This window comes from Pelodiscus sinensis, chromosome 9, assembly GCF_049634645.1.
Source record: "Pelodiscus sinensis isolate JC-2024 chromosome 9, ASM4963464v1, whole genome shotgun sequence".
NCBI lineage: Eukaryota > Metazoa > Chordata > Testudines > Trionychidae > Pelodiscus > Pelodiscus sinensis.
Genome location: NC_134719.1, coordinates 62,193,291 through 62,211,473, shown reverse-complemented (window position 1 = coordinate 62,211,473; position 18,183 = coordinate 62,193,291). Strand labels below are relative to the sequence as shown.

Sequence of the window (18,183 nt, the reverse complement as noted above, 5' to 3'; positions counted from 1 at the left end):
CAGTCTTCTGTCAACGGTGGCAACAAAGGAAATCATAGTTTAGCCCACAACTACAGGCAGTCCCCAGGTTACGTACAAGATAGGGACTATAGGTTTGTTCTTAAGTTGAATTTGTATGTAAGTTGGAACTGGCTCCAGATTCAGCTGCTGCTGCTGAAACTGATCAGGGGCTGACTACAGGAAGCTGGAGGCAGAATTGCTCTGCCCCCAGCTCCCTGGAATCAGCCACTGATCAGTTTCAACAGCGGCTGAATCTCGAGCTTGGGACAGAACAGCTGGGCTGCCAGGTAGGTCCCTGCAGGACCAACCCGGCAGCACCCCAGCTGCTCTACCCCAGGGTCCACAACAAAAGCCTGGTCTGCTGGGGGGGGAGGGGGGGCGCGCACTAGCTGCACCCCCCCCCCAGCAGACCAGGGACACGGGGAGTAAAGCCGCAGCCGTGGCGGGGTTCTGCGCCTCTGAGGCTTTGCTCTGGCAAAGTCTCAGAGGCGCGGGACCCCGCCGCCGTGGCTTTGCTCCCCATGTCCCTGGTCTGCTGGGGACTGTCCCCAGCAGACCAGAGGCACTGGGAGCAAAGCGGCAGCGGCGGCGGGGTGCCACGCCTCTGAGGCTTTGCCAGAGCAAAGTCTCAGAGGCGCGGGACCCCTCCGCCTCCCCGGCTTTGCTCCAGGTGTCCCTGGTCTGCTGGAGACGGTCCCCAGCAGACCAGGGGCACCCGGAGCAGCTTTTCTCGCCCCGGAGGTCGAGGTGGCGGGACCACTGCGCTCTGGGCGGTCCCGCTGCCTGCGAGCTCCGGGGCAAGAAAGCCCCGTTCGTAAGTGCGGATTCGACATAAGTCGGATCCGCGTAACTCGGGGACTGCCTGTACTCAACTTTGGAAGCCCCAGGGGCCACAATGATACTCACAGCACATGCCGAGGGCCGTAACTTAAGTGTGATTGCATATACATGCAATATATATGCAAATAGCTTCTTTCACAGTGACAAGCATGAATACAAAGATTAAGGCAAGGCTACACAACACGCAGGCCCCACTTAACCCAATTCTGCTAATCTGAATAAAATGCAATATTTATCCGACTTCCACCCATCTGACAGCACTTTTCATGAGCAATGACAGTCCAGGAATTTAACTACTAAAACATATATTAACAGAAGACCATTATATTGAATACTTTTTTGTTTTGGCTCCCACCTGTGGGTCATGTGTTGAGCCCTGTGTAAATCCAAACCGCACCACAGGCTGCAAACCAACGGGCTGTGGGACGCATGCCGCCCACAGGCCATGTGTTGAGTAGCCCCGGTCTGGCAATCTGTCCTTGCCTTGCATTGGTGCCAATCCAAAGGCAGTAGCAATGGTGGGAGGGCTTGCAAAGAGGAAATGCAGGCAGCTTACTGAATTTTAATCATTACTGTCCAGACCAGCTTTGACTATGGTTACCCAACAATGGTTAAAATGCCAAGGGCTAGTCTAAGCGATAACTTCTACCATACTATTTACACTGGAGCTGTATCAGCAAAAGTGAGACTGTTACAGAAAGATTTGTTCACAGATGTTTGTTACAATTATTTGCACGGCATATTCTAACCAAAAGCTCCTACGTACCCTCCAAATATCTGACCTGGTTGTAAGACTCTACTCCTTGGGGAATTCTCCAGGACTGTGTGTCTGCAGAAAACACGCTTCTCTCCCCCTCCTGCAAAAATAGCTGTGCGGGGGGGAAGGGGAGGGTAGCAGGGCAGCTCCCCCTATCCCCCCACAGAGGAAAGCATCGGGGGGGGGGGGGGGGGAGGAAGGGGATGTCACATGCCACTGCCCTGGCCTATTTCTGTAAGCAGAGAGTTGCCCAGGTGAAGGAGGCTGTATGGCAGCTCTGCTGAATCTACAGCTGAACACTGCCTTCTGGGCCCTAGTGCCAGTTATGTTCTCCTCACGTGCTGACAGCCTTCCTGTTTTTCAAGCAACAGGGAGTGACCAATGTAGCTGGGTCAGGGGGGCATGAGAGGGAAATGAGGGAAGGAGAGATGAGGGGTGAATGGAAGAGGCACTAGGTAAGGAAGGGGGTAACTAGGGTGGGGATGGAAATTGGAGGATGAACTGGGCAAGACAGGGGAATAATGGGTGTTAACGGAAGCCAAACATGCAACATCCCCTTGGTAGCAGCTGGAGATCCTCTATTAAGCAGACCCATTGAATCCTTACCCTAAGGAGGCTTTCCACTCTACACCCAGGCCTCTTTCCCCACCAAGCCCCCCAACCATCCGCCATGCCAAGTCTCATCTCCCCACATCCAGCTCCCACGCTGACCCCCAACTACTTTAATCTGAATCCCACAGGGAGCCCCGGGAAAATTAAGAGGAGCTGCACACACTCAGACTGTCCCACACAGAAACCTTTGACCTCACACCTGGCTCTCCCCATATTTGAATCCTGCTGGGCTGGCCCCATAAGTAACTATGTAACTGGTTAAAGCTTTGGACAGTCCAAGGCTTTTGCACAGTTAGGGTACGCAATTGCAGTACCATCAACATGAACAACTAGATAGAACACTGCTGTAACCGGTTCTCCCGACTACACTCTAATTGTATCCTAAAGGGAACATAAGTTACCCTTGAGTACAGTGCTGGATGTACCTAGGCCCCTGAACATGGTTTGGAACTAAAACTTGAAAAGCGGATAGGTGGACAAATTGCTGGCCGCTCTTAAGTGGTGTTATATTCCAACACAGGCTGGGCTTGTCTTCAGTCATCCAGTAGGTGACAAAACTCTTGCTGAAAAGCAGGATAATTCAGGCACTTCTGATTACATGTACCTGAGCTTCATTTGCTTTAAATTCTACTGCCCCCCTGGGGATTTCATTTGTAGCAATGCTAAGAGGCCAGATCCTGGACCCATACTAACCTTGGGACAGGGCACTAATTTCTGTTTTAACCTTACAGTTTTCTTTGTTTTTAAATAGAGTGCCACTTTGGTATTAGACTCATTTACCCTTCAGATTTCCATAGGATAAATATCGCCTCTCTTTAAGGGGGTTTATAAAATATCGCATACAACTGTTAGTGTGGTTTTCATAAATGGAAACAAAAGCTTTTTGTTTCACGGTTTCCACTCACCCACCTACTGATCTCGGACAACAGGCATTTTAGAACTCAACCACAAAAGGAAGACTGCTGCCTCAGATTTTTAAAAAATGCAAAAACTTAAGATTATTCTCTGTTCTAAAGGAAAATAGTCAGCACAGGTACATGTAGATCCATCAGATTCAAATAGAAGACATATTTGCACTGTAAAAAAAACTAAAGAAATAATATTTTTCAGCTCTCCCATTAAAAGCACTATAATAGTCTATTATGAAAGTGAAACTTAGAAGTATAGAATTATGTACAAAAGACAGCTATATTAAAAAATAAAACAATGTAAAATTTTAGAGCTATCAGTTCACTCAATCCTACTTTTTGTCCACTTGGACAAAGAAGTCGGTTTACATTTTCAAGAAATAATGCTTCCCGCTTAGTTAGAATGTCACTTGAAAGTGAACACAAGTGTTTGCTGGCTACAACAATGCCATGCATCGCAAAATATTTAATTGTCAAATGTGCTCAAGATTTGTATGTTCCTTTACACTTCAATCCAGGGGACATGAGTCCATGAGGCTAATGGATGATGCGCAATAATGATCCAAATTGGTGAAGACTGGTGAATGTCCCTTTTCATCATCAGATGCCACCAACAGAAAGTTGATTTTCTTTTTTGGTGGTTCAGGTTTCCACATCAGAGAGCGTTGCTCTTTTAAGACTTCAGAAAGCACGTTCGACACCTTGTCCCTCAAATTTTGGAAGGCACTTCAGATTCTTAAACCTTGGTTCAAGTGCTGTAACTAACTTTAGAAATCTCACTTTGGTGCTTTCTTTGTATTTTGTCAAATCTGCCATCAAAGTGTTTGTTTTTTAAAAAACCATGTGCTGGGTCTAAGGATGTTAAGTGGCGGGTAACTGACCAATCGTGTAGTTGATATAATTTCTATCAACTACACGATTAGTGAAGGTGCTCTGTCGTGGCTTGTGCTGATCCAGGAGCTACCCCCACTGCGGCTCTCCAGTGGAAATGTAGTAGGAGCCAGGCGCACATACATTTAAACTGCAAAGCCACAGCGGGGTTAGGTCCCAGACCAGCACGACTTGGGAATGCTGCAGCTCTGCATTTTAAATGTAGAATCTTTCAGTCTTTGTATTTAGATTAATACAGGAAACCCATGCTAGTCATGGTGGATGTGTTCCCACATCCACCGTGAATGGCAAAATTCACGAATTCTGTCCCCCAGGGAACTCACCAGGGTTCCCGGCACCCGCCAGTTTATACAGATGACAGCATAAAAGGGAAAATCTAGGCACTGAAGCCACTATTCCACCTACACATTCCTACATTCAGCTACTCACTGCTGTTGCGGCAAAAGCAGTGACAGAAAGAGAAACCAAACGAAGCAATCAGTCTGAAGAGGAACCTTGTCAAAATTTGTGAATGAATGTCATTCCTAGCACAATTCCACTGATGCCTGTGAAGCCCAATCAGGATGAAATTTCTCTATTGTGTTGGAGACAGGTTAACGGAGCAAACTGCTTGAAGGACATTTTGTGGGATGGTGCAGACACTGACCAACAAACAGGCTAACTGCCAATTTTCATTGAAGAGTGAAAGCTCATGTGCCAGCACGTCACACCAGCATGACTATGACTGTACTCCTACTTTTAAATGTTACAGTGATTCATGCCATGTAGTTTCAAGATCTGTCAGGTGCGCTTAACAGATAGGCTGATGACCCACTCCTTGTGATGAATCAGAGGCTCTCTGTACCATTAGGGTATGGACTGTCTACTTAACAGTCCTGCATTACTGAAGACTGGATTAGTTGCTCTATCATGGTCCCATCTAGTCCTACATTCCTGGGGTTCTATGATCACCACCTGAGCGGCTAAAAAAAAAAAAAAAAATCCAAATTCTTTTGCACTACCAGAGAGCAACAGCATTTTTATTTCATGCTTGACTTCATCCACTGCTCACAGGAAGAAACAATGGAATCAAAACTCTTCAGTTTCTGCATGATAGAACTTTCTGAGAAACCCAGCATATGATCATTCTGGAGAGCAAGTTAGCCATCACACTGGCTTGCTCATGAATCAGCAACACCATTACCTCCACGGGTATTGGCTTAAATCTCACTAACAGCTTCTCCTTTTCTATAAAATCTTTTCTGCCTAATGTCCTGAAACAGTTTACTACAAATGAATTCCACCTGAACATACAGATTACAATTATACTGCAGGTTGAACCTCTCTAGTCTTGCACGCTCGGAGCCTGACGAGTGCCGAATCAGAGAATTTGCCGGACCACGGGAGGTCAATATTGTCTAGCAGCCTCACCAACACTTCCACTGCTAACAATGCTCTTAGAAGACATTTTGGGGGTAAATTAGAGCTAAACAACAGCACAGGACACTGTTGGCTGTAAACAAACTTTATGGGATGGCAGGAAACTTGGCCACACCCACAATAAATGGACAGCAGCTAACTAAAATCATTCCAGACCACGGATGTTCAACCTGTAGTCTAAACTAGCCAGTGGCATAATTTAACCACCCAAAGTAGCTGCAATCCTATCAATCCCCTTCAGAAACACTCACCGAGATTCCCATTCCACACTTATATTTAGTTTTGATCAAATATTATACTGAGAGTATGTCTACACTTGAACCACTGTAGCAAGACTACTTTAGCACTTGAGTGTAGATGACACTACCTACGCCAACAGAAAGGGTTCTCAGTAATTCACTCCGAGGCAGTAGATAGACAGAAGAATGTTTCTATTGATCTATCTACTGTTGTCTACACCAGGAGATATGTATCTATGCCAACCTCTCTCAAGGATGTTTATTTTTCACACCCTGAGATGCAGTTGTGCCAATATAAGTTCACAGTATAAATCAGCCATGAAATATTCCAGTGCCAGAGGAATCTGTAATTGCCTTATTTGTGTAAAAATGTGTTAATGCTTGAAACATCGAGGAAGCAGCAAACAAACTCCCATTGGAAACACATAGCAAAGATCTGCAACCTTTAATGTGAAACCACATTGATCAGTGCTCTGTATCACATGTCTCAAAAACAGGAAATCTAAAGTATACTTAAAATTGCTTTCAAAGATTGACGTTACAATTTGTGTAATTTGAAAAATCCTACTTTTATTCATTTTCTTTTACAACACTTAAGGAGAAAGAGCATTATGTAAATTTAAATAAATATTTTAAAAGTTATTTCCACAGGAACTTGTCTTATTACTTTGCAAAAAGCTATGTTGCACCAAGAAAGGAGTAGAACAATGTGTATGTCTACTTCCTTCACTAGTACAAGATACAGGTTCTTATACATTAAGAGTATATTATGGGATTTATTTTGTTTCAGTCATCAAGTTACTGGGTCACTATCCTCACCTGGGGAATACTCATCCAGCAGGAGTTAATACTTCACCATTCTCAGACCTTGAAGAAGAGGCTGAAAAGGAAACCCTGTTCACTACATTCATATGGAAGATAAGAAGGGATTACTTTCTAAAAGCTAATGTACTTGTTTTGCTTAAGCTATAAATTGAATAGCCAAGAGTAACCACTATTTCATGTAAATACTAATCCTGGAAGATGCAATAACAATTTCAACAACTGAGCCTTCAGGCTTTGAATTGCTCTCCAAGCACCAATGCAGCTTTCAGTAGTGCTTCCTAAATTCTTAATACTATTACAGCGACATTAATACCTAGTATCTGAACAGCTCCTTCCATCCTTCCTCTCAAACCTATTTACGAAACATGGGTAAGTATTTTATTGAAGAGAAAACGGAAGTGAAAGATTATGTTCCTTGCTCATTCTCACACTAGATCAAGAGAGCAAAACCATTTAGAAGCCCTGACTTCCAGTCCCATGCTCTTACCACCACATCAAGCAGCCTCACAGTATTAAAATAAAATAATAATAATAATTCAGAAGTCCACATAGTTCTGAAAGATTCCTGGTGGCATATGGAACCTTTCAGCTCTTGCTCAATGGTAAATATTCAGGTGATGTCATTAGGGATCAGGAAGTCGGTCAAGACCTATGTGAACCCTGCAGAACAACGGACATAGTGAGATCGATGAAGGATTGCCCACAAGGTGTGGTGAGGTACAAATTAAAGCACAGTAGATAAACAACTGGTTCAAATAATACACTGCACAGAGCGCAACTTCTAAAGAAACAAAAGTAACATGCTACTTCCTACAACCTATTCTGAAGGCATCGGGCCTAAAGCTTGAGCTTCCAATCCCTAAAGCTGGAGTGTTTCACAAGCGAGGTTAACATCAAAGTTTTCCACTGAGGAGAAAGCCTCCTTTCTGAGCTCTTTGCTGCACTAGTTCCTTTTTTTTTTTAATTAGTTCTACAGCAGGCAATTTTTTGCTATTGAAGTAGGAAAATGAGTCATACACAGGAAGGGTGGCCAGAGGAGTGGCCTCTCATTAACCCACCAATCCACTCTCTGAAGCCAATTCAACCTATGGCCAAAGCAGCAAGCCAGGGAGTTTGCCATGAACAATGCTCATTAGCTTCCTCTCTGGAGCAGGTGAGAAATTATGACACTCAGGAGGCCGCGAGAGGACAGAGTGTCCCACAATTGCTCATAAGACTGCACTGGTCCTCCACAACGTATTTCACTTCTATTATTGGAAAACGGTAATCTGAAGTAATTTTGAATGGCCAATGTGATGTGATTAATAGACAAGATGCCAGCTCTGTTGTCTGCATCGATCCATTAACTGGTTAAACCTAGCAGAGGGAGCATCAGGTAGGAAGAGAGAAACATAGCAGGAAAAGAGGAGGAGCAAGAACAGAGCAACAAAACCATGCAACTTTTTCAGTAATGCCCTGCCACACACTCAGTCCATGCCCCTGGGAGCTGGAGCAGTGGGTGAATGGAACAGGTGAGGGAGGAGCAGCTGCAGTAGGGGCAGGAGTCACCAGTACCATCCCAAGTGTAGCTCCAGCCACAGCACTAACTGCTGCTCTTCCCAGCCCGCCACTCCCCATAGTGGCTGGTTACTGTGGAGAACCAGACATTTAGTGTCTGACTAGCTGGGACTAGACCCAGAGTGGAATTGGTGGCAGAGTGGGGCTGGTGATGCCTTCTCCCTGTCCCCCTAGGGGGCTGGCCCAGGCCCATTGTGCCCCCTGCCCAGATGTTCCTCTGCATTCCCCAGGGGACACGTCCCACAGCTGGAGGACAACTGCAATAGAGGTAGGCTACATCTAAACTACATCCCTCTGTCAGCAAAAGGATGTAAATGAAGCACGGATTTAAATATCCCGTGCTTCATTTGCATAATCACACAATGGCGCTCTTTCAAACAAGCACCATTTTGCAAGTAAAACCGCAGTCTAGATGAGGTTCTCTCGTAAATGGGGTGCTTTTTCAAAAGATCCTGTAAACCTCATTCTTTGATGTGTACAGGATCTTTCGAAAAGTCTCCCCATTATCGAAAAAAATGCGTCTAAACTGCGGTTTCAGTTTTGAAATGGCGCTTGTTCAAAACAGCACCATGACAATTATGCAAATGAAGCGCAGGATATTTAAATCCCTGCTTCATTTGCACTTTCGAAGTGCTTCATTTACATCCCTCTGCCGACAGAAGAGCGTAGTTTAGAAGAGCGTAGCCGTAGAGACATCAATGAATTCAGAAAAGTTATCCCATTATAAATAGCGCCTGTCCTTGGACAAACAAAGAGCACCATTTACAGAAACATCAATTCAGGCTTTGGAAAAAGACAGGAGAGGTGGTAAGAATTAAATCATCTAACCTAAGGAAAACTAGTGACGCACTCAATTTTTCATTCTAGCAAATAAAAATGTTAGAATAAAAACATCAGTATAAAAAGCTAGCCAGTCTCTAGTGTCAAAGAAACTCTTCCTATTCTAGAAGATTATTTAAATTGTGGGAGTTATATGCTTAAACTTTTCAACACTGGCCAGTAAGAGATGCAGGTTATTAAACTTCTTTAGAGAGCTCAAAGGAATTGCATATTCTAACAGGCCAGCATTTGTAAAAAGATATCATACACTTCATGTGCACAACATGGAATAACTGAACAGACACCACAATTTTGGGAACAGTTACAAGACAATTTGTCAACTGAAAACAACTTGACACTATCTGTAAACATCTGTGCTTTCTATCCAAAAGTCTAAAAACAAATCACAGAAGTACTGGCTTGCAAAACAGACTCTGAAGTTACTCTAGAAAAACTCAACAAATATAGTTTAAATACATAAAATTACCCTAAAAAAATGTAGACACACAAGGAGGATGAGCTAATACCTTTTACTCTCAACTTCTACTGACTGGAGAGACAAGCTTTTGAGCTACTCAAAGCTCTTCTGGCCTGGGAAAGGTACTCCGAGGGTTTGTCTCCACTACACGGAGGATCAACGCTGCAGTGATCTGATTTACTGCATCAGCTTAGACGCAATAAATCAACCTACAAATGCTCTCCCGTCAACTCCAGTACTCCACCAGGACAAGAAGAGCAGCTAGAGTCGATGGGAGAACAGTCCTGGTTGGCCCTAGAACATAAAATATGCCACATTAAGTACATCAATTTCATCTATGCTATTTGTGTGGCTGAAGTAATATAGATTAGATTGACAGTGGGGTTTTAGTGTAGACAAGACCTGAATGCCCCAGCTAAATGCAAAGTGGAACAGATTGTTTACCCCAAATAGTTAGCACATATTCTACATAATCATTCCAGGTCCAAGGCCCTGTTAACACTTTTGCAGTGAAGCAGTCAACTCACAAAATTTATCACTTGGAATCCTTGTAGAAGAGTAGGCCTCTTCAACAAACACCAACTGCTGTTATCCAGAGTGAGTGTGGAAATATTCATCCTGTGCCTATTTACAAAACAAGAATTCAGGGGGTTTTAAAATACTGATTTTCCAAAATACTAGTATTTGCTTGATATGATTTGTTGAGTCCCGAAGCTATCCTTAGTTTTTAAGAGACATTCTTTCTTGCTATAAACAGCACAGCAAACAGCTGCTTAAAATATCAACATCACATGCAAGACCTTAACAGAAACAACACATGGCAAATGAGAGAAGTAAGTTTTACAACAAAATAATCCATTTTTTAAACCCATCTCTTTTGCAACTACTTGACATACTAGGGATGTGGTGGTTTAAACGCTTAAATGGTTAACCAATGAACGTGGACTCATTCGTTAACCTTCACGGTTACACACAAGACACACCTGCTTCCACCCACAGAGCCACTCCCCCCCGCCCGGCGTGTAAACATGTAACCGCTGAAATTTTCAGCAGTTACACATTTACAAAAAAAGCCACTTATTAACATCCCTACTAATTGTTATCCTCAGATAAGACAATGGGAAGAGAATTCCTTTTCTCTCCTGAGCAAGCACATTTACTAACTAATGCCTTACGTGGGAATTCAAAATTAGGCCTTTACAAGTTGGAAAATTCTCGAACATTTTCATTCTTTACACATACACTGTATTATTGTTGGGAAAGAGGAAAGGCACGATGTTACTCTTGTTCAAATTATTATTCAGTCAACATCACTGAAAAAGTAGAATATCAAAACGAGCAAGTAAGATTCTTATCTATATTTTTGATGTACTGGAAAACATTGGGCTCAAATTGAAGCTTCAACTGCTCCCAAGATCCTTTAATTTACTGACTTGACTTACAGTGGTACATATCTATCATCTGTTTCTCCTTCCATGCATCCTCTAATTTACACACATATAAACATTTAAAATGGCGAGGAAAAAAGCTGTTAATATAGATTTAACCTAGTCCAGCAACAGCTCATGCCTTTCTAGAACATGGATTTCAGCAAAACACCAGCTCAGGAAAACCAACAGATACTGCGTTAAGGTAAACACCCCGTGCAACCTTGACTCTATCCTCTATATGCAACTTTTACCTTCAAGGACAGCAATGTTTCTCCTGCAGTACTCCTAGGTACTAATTGTCACTGAAGAGAGAAGATTAATTGATTTTTTGAGACCATAAAGGACAGTGAACGTTTTAATATACAATATGCTGTTCATCCTTCAATTTCAAGGACAGACCATGACACCAATGAGGTCAGTCTGCTTTCTGTGAACATGAGTGGCTGATCAGTTTGCCAGAGAGAGTTCAAAGCTCAATTGGCCTAAACAAAAGATAGGTTATTTGATTAATAGCGGATATACCACTGCTGAGAGATTTAGGCCATGTCAATTCATAGTAAAACTGTAGCAATACAGTTGTGCTGCTGTAAGATCACTCATGCAGTTGTTTTAAAATCAATGGAAGAAAGTTGTCGATATAAAAATGGAAAATCCCACCTAAACAAGTAGTAGTACCTATGCTGGCAGACAAATATCTCCTGCCAGTGTTGTGCACACAAGTGCCTATGCCTGCAACACATATATCCCTCTCTGTGCATGTGGTTGTTTTCACACCCCTGAATGACAAGTTTTGCCAACTTAAGTGACAATATAGATAAGTGCTCACGCTGCTGGTGCTTCTGCTCTGCCTCAGAAGTTCTCCTCTGCTCATAGATTGAAACTCCAGTAAGGATGAGGTTTCACCAGGTAGAACAATTCTGAGAGAGATCTTCCCAGAAGTCTGAGTCAATGTTGATACACTCCAAGGATAACTTGGGAGTCTTTGAAACATTTCTTTCAGCCTCTTTGAGATTGCTTTCCTCCCCTGAGCTCTCTATAAAAGATCTTTGGCAGTCTTTCACCTGTTTCTTGTGACATAGCCTGCCCATCTTATCTGTGATATCATCAGAGTAGGGATGCTTGGAAAGCCTGCTCATACGAGAAACTAAATATCTTGAACCTTGTCTTGCCATCTTATCTTAATCAGTTTCCTCAGACAACCCACTTGGAAGCAATTCAATTTCAGAGCATGGCGTCCATACACCATCTGGGTTTCACATTCATACAGAGATGGCAACACAATGACTTTGTAGGCCTTCAATTTTGTTTGTTAAATAATGCTTCTACGCACTCCCACACATTTGCACAAAACCTGCCCAAGGCCATGCTCACTTTTGCAATTCTGACCTTCGTTTCATCAGTGATGTGAAGGTGATAGTACTTCCAAGGTAGGTGAACCTCTCCACTACTTGGAGGATTTGGCCATTCACTGTGATGTCAGGTTCTACGCCAGGTTTTCGTAGTGCACACTTCACTTCTGTCTCCTTAATGTTGCGAAACCCAAGTTGTCACAAGCTGAAGAAAAATAGCTTATAGTCTGCTGCATATCAGACTCAGATCTGGCATTCAGGAAACAGTCATCAAACAACACAAGATGAGAAATAGTCACTTCCTGTTCTTTCATTGTTGCCTGCACAATCATAAAAGATTAGGGTTGGAAAAGACCTCCAGAGGGCATTAGTCCAACTCCTTAATGACGATCCCCAAAAAAGATCATTATATTAGCAGGCCAGGGGCAACCCACAGACCTTCTTGAATCCATTGGTGACTGGGAATGGTTCCAATGACTCATTGCTATGCATAATGCAAGCAAGTGAGCATGCTATCACGGAATTCCCAAACCCCTGTGATGAATCTCCGGTCAATGTACTCTGCATGCAAAATCCTGGTAAGTAGTACTCTCCAGATGCACAGGAATTGCCTGTTCTTACAGAACTAGCTCATACACCGCAGTTGTTCTTCTGATGCTTCTAAACTCCAATTGCCTTTTCTGCATCCCCAGTACTCTTGAAAACAGTAGCCTGGACAATGCATCTCCATCCATCAGGATAACCAATTTTACAAACTAAGCTACAAGTCTTAAAAGGATTTACCAGACTATTTCAGGCCTGCATCTCATGACATTCTTGCAGAAGCCAATACCTGACAGTTGAGTAGAAATTATGAAGACCACCCAAAAACTGTGCAATGTTGCACATACCTTGGATGGAAAAAATCCTGATGGACCCCTTAAAGGAGAACATTTTGTTCATGCAACAAGAATGTTTAACTGTCAATCTTTTTGTAATATCATGTATAATAGGCCATCAACTGCATAAATCCACAGCAACTGCATGCATTGTTGATACTGCTGGAAGAAACCAAAGCTACAGAAGCCTCACTAGTACCAATGAAGTCCATTAAATTAAGTTCCAGAAACAAATGCAATTTGCTTTCCTCGTCATCTGTCTCCACTGAGAGGGGATGATTGCAAGGTCTACCTATTTTTTCAGGCTTTTCTTGAACATGGCTTGAAAGGGCGGAAGACTAAAAATATTTTTACAGAAGGAGTTGTTGATTAACGTTAGTTCACTTGCTGAATTTCGTGTAATTATTTTACATGTACCCAGCCATCACATCAGTGTTTTTGTAAAATAAAAAAAAATTAAAAAATCAAGATGTATGCATCTCCATTCAGGATTTGAACATATTTGTGTGACCAATGGCAAAGCTGAGGAAAAAATTTCTGGTTCAATACACTGTCCAGCAAACTCCAAGCAGCGCATGAGGCCTTGTGGGGCAAGGGAAAAACCACAAGGATTATATTCTTATTTCTCCCTCTTCTACTTTGTAGCTACTTGAACTCATTGTGCAATTGATTTCAGTGATGATCAGAAAGAAAGGTCAAGATTTAACAACAAGTTTGGTTAAACACGCAAGGGAGCTTTTGGGTGCTTACTACTTTTGGAAAATCAGGCCACATATTTGCGAGCCCAACTTTTAAGACTTAAATCTTTAAAAAATGAGTGCCTACTCTTCATAGCATTTGAAGCCCACATTTCCAAACTTTTCAAAGATTGTAAATAATCATTATAATACCACCTAATTCTTATGCTGTTTACTGATGGAGAGCGCTATAAAGAGTTTTACAAAAGTAGTAAGTATCATTATCTCCATTTTGCACTTAAGACATTTAAAGCATTGGCTTGCAGTCAGTTGTTTTCTAGATATCAGACATTACAATCATTTTGGAATTCATGTGGGAAAAGAAATATGATAATCAAGACAACATGCATGGCTGACAAACCACAAAAAATTCCCAGTTTTCTAAAGGCATGCAATGCAGCACACCTTTTTCGCAACAGTGAGTCATGAGATAATGAACCTTACCACCATTAATTTGTTAAACTAGCAATGCTTCTCTTGGGCACTCGTCCAGTATCATATACGTAGGATTTGATTTAAATCAGCCATTGTTAAACATCTATTTCACCTGACACAGAAATCAACAAAATAATATCTCTCTATAATAGTCAGCAAGTACAGCTTCCTCCACAGCCAATACCTGCAGGGATCTGGTGTCACCAGACTGATGGCCACAAAGGGCACACTCTGCAGCCCCACTGTCACCTCTGGCTCACTCATTCACAGCCAGATGTAAAGGAGCCACCCCCAAGCAAAAGTCATCCATCAGTGGAATGGCCTCCTCTATGGTTAGGAGCCCACCCTCCTCCTTAGGATGGACCACAGCCCAGCTGTCAGTGCAAACCTAACACGAACTCCCTTAATGTTCTGCAATGGTTAAAATGAAAAGATTCAAAATAGAAAGTGCTTAAAAACAAAATCAAACACAATTACAGAAACTAATATTCTGGCAAGTCTATGTCTATACCAAGTCCCAAACTAGTGACATTTTCAATCCTTGCCACCATTTTCAGATTCCTTCCAAATATTCAGATAAATAAGAAAGCAATTCATTCAAAATTTTGGACGTATCTATTTCCTGAATTCAGAACTACTATAGAGTTCCAGACTGCCAGCATTTGTGACAGTCTTTATCTAGATAGCTGGTAGGTCACAGGCAACATGAGTTCAAGCTTCTCCAAATGGTCTCAGCAACATTTGTTCAAAACTGCCATCTTTAAATAATTTATGTCTTCAGCGTTTAACTCTGTTAAGCCTTTCAGTTAGCAAGAGTGGTGCTGGTCAGTGTCATGCAGACACTTACGCTTTGGGAAGCAGGCTGAAGCCATCATTATGGTCAGGTCTACACTACAGATCTAAATCACTAACTACATTGCTCAGGAGTGCAAAACATCCATAGCTCTGAGTGACAGAATTAGAGAGACCTAACTCCCACGTAGACAGAGCTGTGTCCATGAGAGCTCTTCTCATACTGATGAGATGATGCTACACTGGTGCAGCTGCGCCAATTAGAGATGTAAGTGACTAGTCAACCACCCGATAAGCAAATGCTTATCGAGTAGGAACTCGATTAGTTGCTCCCCCCACTCTTGCTGCCTCTATCAGTGAGAGGCAGCAGGGAGGGGAAGGAAAGCACGTGCCCGTTCCGGGGGGAGCCAGCTTAAAAATGGTTCCCCACGCACCATCTCCACAGGGGGCAGGGGAGGCAGAGGGCATCCGGGAAACAGCCTGAGCAGGAATTGAAATAGTCCCATGTACAGTCTGACTGCTGATTCTCTCCCTTTGAAATATACAAGAGCTGCATCCAGCTCTTGTACACTTCAAAGGAAGAGGCACGGAAGGGAACCCTCACCAGCCGGGGACCTTTCCCTTTTAAATGTACATAAGCCGCTGTGGTTCTTGTACATTTCAAAGGGAGAGGCACAAAAAGATAAGAGAGCATCCCCCTTATTGACAAATCAAGTAGTCAGTGGAAATTCCATCGACTACTCAATTAGCTAATTAATCAAATTTAACATCCCTAACGCCAATGCAATATTTTACATGCAGATCTCCCCTTTGTTTCATGGAACAGACATCAGTTCAGACCAATGTCAAACCAAAAATATAGTATCTTGTTTTAAATTAAGTGTTTTTTGGTAGAAAAACCAAGCGATTTCCTCCTTGTCTCCATGATTGTTAATGCTGCTCAAAGGTGTTTTATGGACAGCCATGGAAATCAGAAACTATCAAACAAGTGCAAGTGTCCCTCAAAATAGCCAGCTTAAAGCATCTGCTCTGCAGGAGCCCTTTGCAGGGCAGGAATAATAGGCTGAAAATTTCAGGAAATTCCCTTTGGTGCACCCAGCTCTTATTAACTTTAATAGAAACTATATGTTCACCTCAATTATTGATGTAAACTACCACGTTTATGGATTGACAATTTTTATGCCAATTTCTCTATGTGACAAAGAAGTGGACCGCAGTCCTGCCAGCACTCAAGCATGTGCAAAAAGTGTATTCATGTGTGTGTGTGTGTGTGTCTCAATGAGGTCAGTGAAACAATTAAGTAGATACCAGTGAAAATATTAAGTAGTACATAAGAATGGGCAGGAGGGCCTAAAATAAAATAAATCGATGTCTGAAGAGGAGAAAAAAAGTTTAGTGGAAAAAGGTAATACTTCTACATACCACAGATACTAGGCATCACTATAGTATAAATGTAGAAATAATCCAACTGTCATTTTACAATACAGTGATCAAAGAGGAGTCACTAGAAGACTTAGTGGTGAAAAAGTAGCACTGTCATGGACAGGAGTGAACCAACTTTTTTAACATAAATTGCAAAAATGAGTTTAATAGTTTGGCCAATTTTCAGTTTATCAGAATACTGAAAGCTCCTTTCTAGTTGATAAAATGTCACCAATACAATTTTTCCATAATGAGAAACAACACAAGTTTTAAAACAACAGCTCAGGAGAAAGAAGTGTATGTGTGTGTGTGTGGGGGGGGGGGGGGGGGGCAGGAGAATGATTTAATGAAATACCATTTTACACAAGAAATATCAGTTTTCCTATCTGTGGGCTCTCAAAATGGCACAGATCTCACTCAATATGGCCCCTGAAGACAAAACATCATTTCTGGGTATTCCCCCCAACCAATACAGAAGGGTAGCTACTCAGAGCTCTGTTTCCTGGCAGGAAATCCTTGCCCCATCTTTTAACTCAGTGAGAAACAAAGACAAAAACACTTTCAAGTTCGGTCGCTCTTTTTAGGCTTCCACTTCCCCGATGCCTGTCAATGTCCAGGCCCGCACAGAAAACGCGGGGCAGCTCACCCTGAATGTCCCCTACAACTTTGAGAGGCGCCCAAACGGGGTGAGCCAGGGCCGGGGGGAGGCAGAGAGAGAGGGGGCCTGTGTGTGTCTATACAGGTCTGAAACAAAGCCTCCGACGTGTGCCACATCTGCTCTGCAAATCCACAGCGTGTGGAGGCGGAACCCCCTCGAGGGCAGGGACCCCAACTTCCCATCTGCTCGGCGAGGCTTGCCCCGCCTCATCAGCAGGAGCGGGGGATAGAGTCTCCCTCAGGCCTCACTCTCCCCCCCGAAGAGGCACCCGCTGCCCCCACCCCAAAGGGGCCCGAGCCCCTGGGACTCCCACCCCCTTCCCGAGGCCACGGAAGCCTCCCCCTTCCGGCGCCCCGCTCCACCGCGCCTCGGAGACGGGGCACTTCGGAAACGGAGCCTGAGGCCTAGCGAGGCAGGGACACAGGCCGGAGCGCCCCGAGCCAGCCCGCGGCCCCGCCGGGCCAGGCCCCCTCCGCCCCATTGTTCCCCGCCGCCGAGCGCGGGGCCCGGACTCACCGCACGGCTGAGCTCCCCGCAGCAGCGACTTTCAGCTCCGGGACGCGGGGCTGGCCGCAGCCTCCAGCGCCGGCAGCAGCAGGGGCCGCCCGGCCGCCGCCGCCTCCTCCCCACGACCCGCTGCTGCTGCCGCCTCTGCAGCAGGGGCCATCTTGTGCGTCTGCCGCCTCCCCCCCGGGACCGCTCCTCCCTCCCCGGCCCGGCCTCGAGCCTCTTCCCCTTTCTCCTGCCTCCTCTTCCTGCCGCGCCGGGGCAGGGGCGAGCGGAGTCCCTGGCGGGGGGAGCGACCCCGCTACTGGGCTCCCCCCTCAGCCGCCCTTCTGGAGCAAGCTCACTGCCGCCGCGTCCCCCCCGCAACAACAGCCAGGCCCTTTCTGAGAAGGGGACAAGCAGGTGAAACCGCCTGGCTCCTCCTCTTGCCACACTCCCACCCCCGTCTTTCCGAAGGGGGAGGGAGACGAATGGGTGCTCCCCCACAAAGCTTCCTCCCTCCCAAACGTCACCCACGTTTCTGGGCGAGGGGTGGAGAAAGATGAATGGCTCCCCCCTTTCCCTCGAAGGGAGCCTTCCATAATTGGAGGCATCAGCTGTTGGTGTTGCAAGGCCGGTGCATGCCAAGTG

At 44.3% G+C, this 18,183-nt stretch overlaps 1 protein-coding gene across 4 annotated transcripts in view; it reads right to left on the bottom strand.

The window, feature by feature from the left end:
- The window catches only part of RC3H1 (ring finger and CCCH-type domains 1), an 88,088-nt gene extending 70,374 nt beyond the window's left edge, over positions 1-17,714 (bottom strand). For 3 of the 4 annotated variants that reach the window (XR_012906052.1, XM_075936937.1, XM_075936941.1), the window contains exon 1: positions 17,563-17,714. The gene's annotated coding sequence lies outside the window, so the exon portion shown is untranslated. The remainder of the gene's footprint in view (positions 1-17,562) is intronic. The other variant, XM_075936939.1, reaches the window with a different exon arrangement.
- Positions 17,715-18,183: the final 469 nt, after the last annotated feature.